This window comes from Lycium barbarum, chromosome 12 (genome assembly GCF_019175385.1).
Source record: "Lycium barbarum isolate Lr01 chromosome 12, ASM1917538v2, whole genome shotgun sequence".
In the NCBI taxonomy this organism is placed as follows: domain Eukaryota; kingdom Viridiplantae; phylum Streptophyta; class Magnoliopsida; order Solanales; family Solanaceae; genus Lycium; species Lycium barbarum.
In genome coordinates, this window is record NC_083348.1 from 97,086,167 (window position 1) to 97,098,270 (window position 12,104).

General features: G+C 35.3%; 1 long non-coding RNA gene across 1 annotated transcript; it reads right to left on the reverse strand.

Moving 5' to 3' along the window:
* Positions 1-5,162: 5,162 nt before the first annotated feature.
* LOC132623315 (uncharacterized) lies at positions 5,163-11,884 on the reverse strand. Its single transcript, XR_009576194.1, has 3 exons — positions 11,576-11,884; positions 7,844-7,950; positions 5,163-5,553 (listed from the first exon to the last, which is right to left on the reverse strand). It is a non-coding gene; the product is annotated as an uncharacterized LOC132623315 (long non-coding RNA).
* Positions 11,885-12,104: the final 220 nt, after the last annotated feature.

Genomic DNA, 12,104 nt, shown 5'->3' on the forward strand with positions numbered 1-12,104 from the left:
TTGATTAATCAAAATAATTTGAAAGTTATTTTTCTTCTAAAAATTAAGAAAATTACGACCCTTATTGAATTGAAGTAGGTAAACAAGTTTCATAATTAGCATTATCTCACTTTATTTGTCTCGTCCCCAGTCCTAATGTGTCATTCAATACTGTTTATCTAGATTATATACAAGACACCCTTAGTTTATACACCTTAGTTTATACACTCTCTCCGCCTAATACTTATCAATTTACAGTACTTTGTAAAGGTTAAATTAAAAAAATATCAGAACATTTGTTAGACAAAAATAAATCATCATTGACTTTGCATATCATATTTAGTTTTGTGAACTCTATAACGAATTAAACGTCATCATATATAGTTTCAGATCCTTTTCTTAGGAACAATATCTTGAGATGCAGAATTGATTTGACGGAATATGCATTTTGGACAAGGGAAGTTTATCTTAAACATGCATGGGACCCATACAATCTGATATGTAGCTGAAAAGTTTATTAACGATAGAGATTAAGTTTATAATTTTAAATATGGATGGATTGGCCGAATAGGGATTAGCTTACAGAATCAGCTTGCTTAGAGCCTGACCGATCATTGTCAAAAATGGGCCTATTTTATACACATAATATACTAGTGATGCGTCTATTCAAGTAAAGTGAAAGATCCAATTAAATCTCTCATTCCATTCTGTCTATTTTCATTTTCATCTTAATGATATGTCTATATCATTAACATTTACTTGTCGATCATGTGACCTCTCCCACGATATATTAATTAAGATTGACGGAGATGGTAGAATGGTTCTCACAAAATATCCAAAAATAATATCCACCTTTATTGCATATTGAACTGACCCTTATTCCGTAGAATATCTGATTCGACGACCATACTTTTATTCTTTCATATATGCCAATTATGTTCTTTTTAACTTTTCATAATATTTGAAGTTCTAAGCTACGAATCGACGGGTCAGAGAAAGTCTTGAACGGAGCAGGTACACAGATAGCCAATTTGAGGACCGCTCCGAGTTTATTAATTTTTTAATTTTTATAAGTTTAACCGTTTTAAATATCATGTATGTAAGTCTGAATTTAATTTTTATAAGTTTAACCGTTTTAAAATTAATTTCAGACTTACATACATGATTGAAGTTAAAAAAATCAACATCTGAAGTTACTAACTTCAAATATACGAACCTGAAGTTAGATTTTTCAAAACCTGCGAGCAAGTTTCAGATGTTTTTATACCTAATATTTGATTTGATAGTCTCGAGCTTCAGATAATCTTATATAATTCATCCTTAGATTTCACACTAAAATTAAACAATTCTTTGAACAGGAACAAATTAAAAGGGACCGTAGACTGGGAGGAGATGTAAAATATATGCCATGTGTAAGGTGAGAAGAGACAAATGGGAATTGGAAGAGGCTAATAATAGGAGGTGGGGTAGAATAGAACTTGTAAAGATCCAATGGAACCAAACGGAGAAGTAGCAATCTAATTAGATGCCAAATTTCTCAATTAATTATTGGAAGAAACTTGCCCTTCTCTGTCCTGAACCTGCCTCTTTTCTTTTTCCCCATCATTTGGTTCCTAAAATTAAAAACAATTTATTCATAATATTTATATTAAATTAACAATATATAACAATTATATTTATATACTAAATATAATATTATTAATATAATTATATTTTCAAGTGTTCGTGGCTGCGAATCATTCATATCCTTTTGTGTTTTGGGGACTTGGGGGCTATTTCAGGAGAGTTTAGTTATGTGATACTAACTTTGTTAAAGTAGAGTGATTTCTAATTCAATAGTTTTTGTGCAATAAAGTAACTGCACAGTGACCGTTCATGAAATGAACTATAGTATTTTTATCTTTTATCTTTTATCTATGATTTTCATGTGAATTGAATAACATCAAAGACTAAAATCAGGATAAAAGATTAAGTTTGCCCCATTTCGGGCAGTAATACCCGTGTCGTTTTACATAATTATTAGACTTCTTTATTTAATCTTAGCATACGTGTGTCGAGCTAAAAACAACTGAAATAACTATATGAAATTTGATTGAAAGGCATCGTGTCGGTGTATGGATAAAACACTAAGGTCATCAACAACTGCAAATTTCAAAAGCGACCCTAATCCCAACCGTTTTGTTTCACCTACATCTCCGATCAGGAAGACAAAGCCAAATTTTTTCTCTCTAAAAGCACTGAAAATTAAGTCCAAATTTATTGTGAAATAATTTTCATCATCCCCTAAAATGCCTTGATGTTTAGTCTTAACAATCATATTGAAGACCATGCGTGTCTAAATAGAATTTATAGTAAGCATACCATCCGATTAGATTTTCTAGTTTCTAATAAATAGATTTTCACTATTAGAATTTATGTTCGCAAATCATTCAGAGATAACATTGAAATTATTTTTTACGTGTTTATTATCTCCTTCAAATTGATATCAGAATCTCTAAGATTTTGGTGCCGGCAAACGATTAGCCAAGCGTGCCTGGCCAATAAATTTGGTGGCGAACTGCGGAAATTGTCAACAAATTCGGCGTCAGTCTGCTCCAACAATCAACTGTTTTTCCTCGGAAACAAGAATTTGGAGTCGTTTTGCTACTTTCTCACATCAACTGCTAGATGTATTATCTTTTTGAACTAGAAAAGTTTAACAATACTCGTGATGAAATACATGTAGCACCATAACCCGGATAAAAATATTGGAAACTTGCGTCGAGACATTATGGTCAAATTAAAATTCTCAAAAGTAACTCAGTCGTGAACTCTTCTCACAGCAATTCGTAGCCTACTGACAAGGATATTTGTTTAGATAAGCTGGGCATTGATAACTATTGAATCAATGGAACAAAATTAATAGACTCTAGTTGCATCTTCGGTCGGTGGCTGCACTAAAAAAGGTGCCTACTAACAAATGCAGAGAAAAGACCAATTTGCATAGAGTTCTTTTTTTGGAAAGTGACCCTACTTTTAGAGCGTGGATAATGATTTGTGACCACTCCATTCAGTAGAAAACTAGAAATCATTGTTGCTCTCTCTCTCTCTAGTATCCTATATCTGTTTCATTGAGCCATGAGAAGTAGAGGGGGAAAGTAGGAACACTGCCCAAAGCAACAACAGACCCCAGAATTGTGGGCTGCACCACATGCACTGCAAAATCCCCAGAAACCTAATAGTCTATGAAGAGGCAGGTCTACTTCTTAGCCTACCATAGCTCCACTTATTCACGCAAAAGCTCATCCAAATTTCTCCGCCCATTTGCCTTGTTTAGATTTGGACCTATCTTCAAAATGCAGATGAATTCTGATTCTTTTGGGCCCTTACACTAATAGCCCTCTTTATTCACTAGTGCAAGATGCAAGCCATGTACCAACTAATGCAGCAACCAAAACTGAACAGAAATACCTACCTGGTTTGTATGACATTGTTCAGAATTCCATTATAAGAAAAGAAGATAAGGAAACAAAGAGTCGACATTGCTCTCTCATTATAAAGTGATAATACGTTTTCCTCAGTAAAATCTAAAAGTAATATTCCAATATGAACCTTCATATATTTAGCCACACTTAACAAGATTCAATTTTCCTGTAACACATGATATTTTAACAAACAAGGCATTTAAATTTTTGGAACTTAAAATCCTAACACGGTGACAATTTGTCAAATTCTCATATAATTGACTAATTACCTTTTCTAAATATCCACTTCTCATTTTCAATCTGTGCAAAACTTGGGACATTTTTTTGCGCGGATTGCCCTTCTTTTGGGGTGGTCTTTAAATTTTGCCCCTCATATTGCTGGTCTTTAATTTTTGCCCTTCGCATTGCAACACTGAACGTTCACGCAGAAATCATGAGGTTCTAAGTTCGAACCCCCGCTCAAGCATAAATTAAAAAAGAAAACTGCAAGGCAAGGTTTGGGTCGCGTGTATGTCGGACCCGGCATAAACTTATGAAGGAATTACCAAAGTTATGCCGGACCCGACATACTCATGCCTTATGGGCAGACTTGGCATAAGTATGCCGGGTCCGGCATAACTTTGGTAATTCCTTCATAAGTTTATGCCGGGTCCGGCATAACTTTGAGATCTCATGTCAACTTTTTACAAATTTTTTGTGACATCAAAATGCTCTATTAAAATTCAAGTGGTTTTTGTGTCAATGTGGCCTAAAGACTTTCTTTACTACATTTCCTGTATTGGATATATTATAACTGCTCTTGTTAATATATTATGGGGTAGTGTTAGAAAAGAGTAGTTGTCGTGATTTTGTTTCATTATATCTAAGCCTAGTTTTTCATGAGTATTAACACTATGATAATTGTTGACAGCATTTACATAACGATGAGTGGAAGAGGCCACGCACAAAGTTTTTACCATGAAGTCTTTTAGTTCTGTAATAATAATGGAAGGAGGACAATGAAATTCTTCCTAGGTACCCTCATCCGGTGGGGGCATACTTTTAATGGGCAAACTTTTATGCCTGATCAGGCATAAACTTGTGAAGGAATTACCAAAGTTATGCCGGACCCGGCATACTTATGCCAAGTCTGCCCATAAGACATAAGTTTGGTAATTCCTTAACAAGTTTATGCCGTTGAGGGCATACTTTAATGGGCAAACTTTTATGCCGGATCCGGCATAAACTTGTGAAGGAATTACCAAAGTTATGCCGGACCCGGCATACTTATGCCAAGTCTGCCCATAAGGCATAAGTATGCCGGGTCCAGCATAACTTTGGTAATTCCTTCACAAGTGTATGCCTGTTCGAACCTGGAACCCATGGGGTTTAGCCGAAGGGCAAAACTTAAAGATTTCAAATATGAGTGGCAAAATTTAAAGACCACCCCAAAAGAAGGGCAATTCCGTGACCACCCCAAAAGAAGGGCAATTCACAGAATTGCCCAACTTGGGAAGCTATATTTAGGGCCCGTTTGTCCATGAAATTTTTTCACTTTTTTCCGGAATTTTTTGCTTTATTTGAAAGTCAGCGTTTGACTATGAGAATTTCAAATACAACTTGAAGTAGTATTTGAAATTTAAAAAACACCAAAAACCTTGTTTTCACTTTTTTTCACTTTCATTATATTTAAACAATCAAATATTTTTTGCAAAAACTATAACCAAACACAACACCATCTTCAACTCTAACTTCAAAATTCCAAATAAAGTGAATAAGTTTTGGTTTTCATGGCCAAACGCCTACTTAGATCCCCATGTAAACTAGAATTTTTACAAAGAGGTTGTAAAATATAAAAAAGTAAATATACGACGAAATTAAAGGAATTCAACACATAATATATATACATAAAAAAAATCTTTTTTCGTATCTACACAGTGTAATTTTTTGGCAAAAGGGTATCGGTTGACACTCCTTGGATGCATGTGGCTCCGCCATTACATGTAAGCAAGTACCAATTGGAGTTAGATCCTCATCTTGCACCCCTTCAGAGGCAAAAATGCATGGGTTGTATGTTTGCTCTTTATATTTTGGATCCTCTTAGTAAAGTCCTTGGTTCAGCCACTGTATCCTACAATACAAACACATTCTTATTGGTTATATTTAGTGCCATCTTCTGATGGTGTTAGTTTCGGTGTTTCACTTGAATCCCACCTTCAAAACCAATATCTGAATACTTCAGTTGGAATTCAAGTGCTGAAGTTCAATATTTACAAATATTATAATCCATAGTAATTCCATATATTGATTCAAATACTGAGAGTTTTCTTGCATGAGATAATCCAATGTTTTCGCTGTTTACTGGTCTCTTGGCCATGATTCATCCATCAGATTTGGTTCCTCATCTCCTTAGATCTCAAGCATATACAATCACATGATCCTTTAAAACAAGTCCATTCAAGTAATGTCATGATGCTAGAGTGTTTTCATTTTGCTCAAAGGGATCAAATTCTTGTAGCAAGCCAAGAAAGACAAACTTTTTTTTTATTTATTTAATTAATAATATATGAAAGACAAATCAAGAAATATTGGACAGTGGTAACATTAAATTCTCTTACATTCCAAGAGAACTTAATCTTCTCTGGACCAATTCATATAGTTCTGATTTAGCAAAGCACAAAATTAAGATGACCACATGGCAAAAAATGAGAGGAAACGAACAAAGAAAATGATTTGCATATCTTTTCTGGTCTCAGGTAACTCAAAGTTGAGGAAAAGGTTAAGTAGTCGGAGCTAGGTATAGAGATATAACCAACAAATCGAAGAAGTGGAATGTATTCAAATAAACTGACCGCGGTTTCCTGCTATGTCTAACCAAGAAATAGAAACATTTATTGTTTATTGAGAAGGATCATTCTTAGGAAAAAACAATAAGTTGTTCTAATTCGTCATGAGATTCCACACCAAACCGGCAAGACGGACTGCAAGATGAGGATCTAATTCCAGTTGTGGTAATTATTTACATAAGCACTAAACTGATCGGTCTCTTGAACCAGTTATCCATTTCCACAGAGAGATATTTTAGAGAGATACTAAGTATCAGATTTGTCCTTGTGCCGAGAGTCTCCCGGAAACAGCCTCCCTTAGGGGTAAGGTCTGCGTACACTCTACCCTCCCTAGACCCCACTTTGTGGGATTTCACTGGATATGTTGTTGTTTGCACTAAGTATCAGTTTTGTTTTATCAGGAAAGCACCTCGGACAAAAGCATGACATGTAATTGCAAAACATACAGCCCCCATATACCGTTGTAATCTGATCTTGTTGGTCCTTTCACTGACTCATAGCATCAGAAATCACTTATGCAGAAGCACCCGTATCATATGCGTAAGATAAGTATAGTTAAATAACTAAGCAGCCAATTTAACAAAATAACTGAGGTTGACTTCCATTTTGCAGGGGAATCACCATAGTTATCATGGGTTAAGAGGCTACAGATTTAATGATGCTTAAGTCCTCAGTTACCATGCGGCTAAGTAAGCTATATATGTGAAGATTTTCTTAAGCAATTGTGTAACTTAAGACCACAGTTAAACAAAATGCGAAACATGGACACACATGAAATACATGATGGATCACTATAGATGAAAGACTGGGCACCGAGAACTTGACTGATCAAAGAGATCCTTCAAGTTTGTATTCTTATTTGAGTTGGAAGATTCCTGAAGCCCCAGATAGACGTAATGCTCTTGTATAAGCCCATCCTCACCCCACAACCCAAAGGAAAAGTATAGAAGACGGACATATAAATTATCTGCCTCTTCTGCAAGCTGCAACATGAAGGGGGATAGAAACAAAACTTGAAATCTCCCATGTTTCATGTATGAAATATGTCCCAACTTTGTGGGATATATTTTAATAGTGGAGACCATTTAGCTTCATTTGATAGGTTGGGGGCAAAAGCATCAAGCAATGAACCAGAGTTGAATTCTATTTCTAGATTACTCTATTCTCTTCCCCAACTCAGTGCATGTTTATTTTTTATTTTTATTTTTATTTTTTGTTGATAAGGTAAATAGGAGTGCAGGCGTCACATATGACCCATGATTTCTTTTACACATCAATTGAGTTCATTCAGAACAATTTTCAGACCATACTTCCACGCTTTCTCAAAGCAATGTTGCTTTCTAGATAAATATCCTACAAAGGTCAGAAGTAAACTAGTAAAGTACCATAATAATAATTTCACACGGTTCGCGAAGATCCACTATCTGGATATGCAAACCCTAATTTGATACTTCCTTAACATTCAGCTTAATCACCAAAGAATGCATATGATATAGCGGAAAATAATTCTATCTTCCTATCACTAAGCTTTTTAGAGAAAACGATGATAAGTTTTTTTGTGGAGATTTTACATACCTTGACAGTCTTCACAAGTTGATCATTATTGTCATTCTGTAAAACATACAACCAAGACTCCACAAGTAAAATGAGTAGTCAAAGTCTTGTAAATGGCCTCTAAATATCTGCGGAAGAATTAATTGAATGTTTACATGACATAAGCAAATAAGCCATCCCTCCACAATTCAGATGAGATACATAAGAAATGTACTAATCTAATTTATACCCAAAGAAAAAAAGGGAGAGTAACAAGCACATGTGGACTCACGTCAACAAAACCAGAAACAAGTAAGCAACAAAGTAGACCTTTCAGTCTAGAATTATTAAGAAAAGACAGAGCTGTCTAATAGAAGGTAAATTTGATAAGTTCCAGTTAAGTTGTACACCTGTGTCCCGATGATGAAGGAATGCTCAAACTAAGTTAGAGGGCAGTCCACTCATCGACCCCAGTGAGCCACTTATCCATAAAACTAGAAGGAAACAACAATAACATCTACTACGCCTCAACCCCAATAACACAAAAGAAGAAGATAGCTCAAAATTCATTTGCTATAATAGATTTACTCTCTCTCAACAGCGCATACCCACCCAAATAGACACTTGGACTTAGACTGCTAACCAAGAATAAATCCAGCACAGAAGCTGATCTGAGTTAATAATTAGATAAACTTAACAATCGGCAGAATCACAGTGTTTCCAACAATCCACCCCTGCAAAAGACAACCAGTAGATCCTACAATAGCAAAGCATGCCTCCTTCAATTTTAGGGAACGATTTTACTCTGTTTAATCCAGATGATACAACAACAACACACCCAGTTGAATCGCACAAAGTGGGGGTCTTGGGAGGGTAGAGTCTACGCAGACCTTACCCCTACCTCGGGAGGTAGAGATGCTGTTTCCGATAGATCCTCGGTATAAGGGCAAGCAATTCAAAGTAGTTTATCCAGATCATGACTCCGAACATAGATATTGCGGAGCTACAATAAATTAAATTTCAATCGCCCAGCTTAACTTTAAAAACCAAAGGGAAAACAAACAATGTCTGTTTTAGCAAACAAATGTCAGATAAAACGAACAGGCAAAAGACAAATATGAAAACAAGCAGAGAGCACCTAGAAACCAGTTAGCATTATATTCAGGTCCAGGATGATAAATTATGCAAAGTCCCCAATTAATTAAACCGAGGTTTGCGCTTTTCATAACCAAAATGCCATCAGGAGGCTTCACATCTCGTTGCATGAAACCTTGAAGATGGCAATAATGTAAAGCATAACTAGACATTATAAATTTACATGCAAACAATATATTCCTACATGCAATTTTTTAAAATAATATAAATAATTAAATTTGTCAAACGCCCATTTTTACCGAACAGATCTTCAATATAAATTGGACCAGCCTATATCTAGATCATCTTCCAGATAGATTATAAATAAGATTTGATTAGATCTAATGGTAACCTAAATGTTAGTAATAGACAAATTCTTAAAGAAAGATTCTAAGTTTAAAGAACCATTATCTCTAGACTCGCAAAGATCCTCTAGGTTAGCGAAAAAGTGCAAATTCATGCATTTGTAATATAGTAACATCGATATTTTGAACATATTTTTTGATGCAGAAAATCGACCACACAAACCTTGTCAAAAAAAAAAAAAAAAAAGAAGCTCCACCCATTGAACCCCTTACCCATGAGCTAACAGTGGAGTCATGGTTGGAAAGCCCATAGAAAGGGAATTTTTTTTGTTAGATCATACAATTTCTCACTATCCTTCAATTCCTGGAAAAGCATATAGGCATAGCCCAAATATGGAGATCCAATGCACCTTGCAAAGTTGCTTGCTTCACCTCGCTAGTGGCTAAAGGTGCTTGTCTAACACTTTATGAACTTAAAAGAAGAGGCTTGCAACTATGGAGATGTTTCCTGTGTGGGATGCATAGTGAAAGCAATGAACACTTATTCCTCCATTGCGAAGCAACAATGCAACTATGGCAAATGTTCTTCTGTGTGACGGGACTACAGTGGGTAATGCCCAAGTCACCTCTCGATATGGTGAAATGTTGGGGTGCAAATAGCAAAGATAAGAAGCTTAGAAAGAAATGGATCACAACCCCAACCTATATTTGGTGGACTATCCGGAAGGGAAGGAACCAAAGACGCTTTGAAGGGCTATCCTACATTATTTGGAAGATCAAGTTTAACTGTTTACTTGCTGGTGTAAAAAGGAATACATAAGGCTGGCTTTTGCCGCTGATGCTTGTAAATAGCCCAACGCCCGCTTAATGCTCTTTTGACATCATTGAAAAGCTTTTTACTTTCTAAAAAAAAATGACTTTATGGTTGAATTCTAGGTAAAAGAATTCAATGCATTTAGGCATGGGTGTGATGTCAGGATCCCCAAGGTTGAGATATTGGATTTTATCTTGCTCTTTCTTCTCTCTCCCCTACTTCTTCACAATTATTTCTATCTTCCTTGTTCCTATATCACTACCTCAGCAATTATCTCTGTTTAAATTCTATCAACAATGTTCTTGGTCATTGTTTGGACATTTATTTTGCATTTCAGTTGGATGAACTACTTCATTCATTATAGAGAAAGAGAGTCGCTTGTTATCTTTGGCATCTTCTATTTAAATCAAAGTCACCTCACATATGTGGAACCAAACCAAGTAAAAACTTACACAATTGATCAAGATTTACTTTTTGCCTTCTCATTAATCAACATCGTAAATCGTATATTGAAAGAAAGAGTCAAGAGTATCATCTTCAGTATGTATTTTTTTCAAATCAAAATAGTCTCACATATGTGGAACCAAATCAAAAGTAAAAACAATGACAAAATTGTAACAACATCCGAAGGTAGCTGGGTCTACCCTGTGCGCACCCGAAGGGTAGCGGTTGCGGGTTCCCATGTCATAAAAAAAAAAAAAATTGTAACAACAGAACAGATCCTTTTCTATCTACACCAATGGGAATTTTTTTAGAACAAGAAAGTTATATAGCCCATTATAATTTCCATAGGAAAGCACCCTTAATATTCTTTGTCCATTAATCAGCTTTTTGAGCTATTGTACGGTCCAACGAGATGAAAGCCGCCGAATTACTCGGGAGCAACACACATAGTTTAGTTTTTACTTGACCTTTGAAACTATAGCAAGATCGCCCGTACTATAATCAAATCCCCCCTGCTGATTTACACTTCCGAAAAGCAGTGAAAATGAACCAAACTTCCATTCTCGTTACTAAAGCTGTGATGCAGAAAGAAAACGGAATCTGGTAATTATAGTCTAAACAAGGTCTGAATCTCCTAATGCAAATATACACGCTAAAAAAAAAAAAAAAAAAAAAGTTTCGCAAAAGCATCAACTTCCAATAGAGTAGCCCTTGTTTATATAAGCAATTTCTCCAAAGGAAAAACTCATGTTTTGAAGGACTAGTTTAACTTTAGGGATTCGCTTCATCATTAGCTAAAGAAGAGAAACAAGGGAGATGCTTAGTCTAATTGTCCAAAGTGATATCTTTCTTGATTTGGTGCCAGCTTTCTCTAACTCCTATCGAGCACGTATATACAAATCCAAAGGTAGTTAGAGTAACTATACAGAGTTTTCATTTTTGATGGATGTCCGCCTAGTAAGAATAAAACTAATGAGGCACTGGCTTGCATTTTGATGCGTGATGCCTAATGTCAATGGAGGTTTGTCACATAGGAGTGATAACTAAAAGAGTAAAATAGACAATCGAACAACCAACCTTGTTTTTCTTCTTATAGCCTTAATTTCGTGTGAAATCCTTCAAAGACCTCGCCATCATCCTGCTCCCTAAACCCCAATAAGCAATTGACAGAGTAAATTGCGTGATTACCCCTTTCCGACAGCTGTGATTCATATATCCTTGGGACTTTATACATATTCCTATGGAGAAAAAGATGTGACGAAGAAGCAGACGCGAAAATTGAAACGAATACGTAGGGAAGAGAGAGAGAGAGAGACAGTTGCGGAGGCGGGAACTGTAACGACATCGTAACAATGAAGCTTATTAAGCTAGACCCATGGGACCTTTTTCATTAGATTTAAATAATAATCATAATAAATGACGCTTTGCGGTTTTAAATATGCAATAATATTTGTATAGTCATAAATTTTTGAAAATTTTGTAATCTGAAACATATTGTAATATTTATATACCATAAAAACTTCTCATTAAATTTACATGTGATTTAAACTAATTTTCCCTAATTTTCTTAAAAAATAACATGTAGGGTATTCGATGCATCTAATTC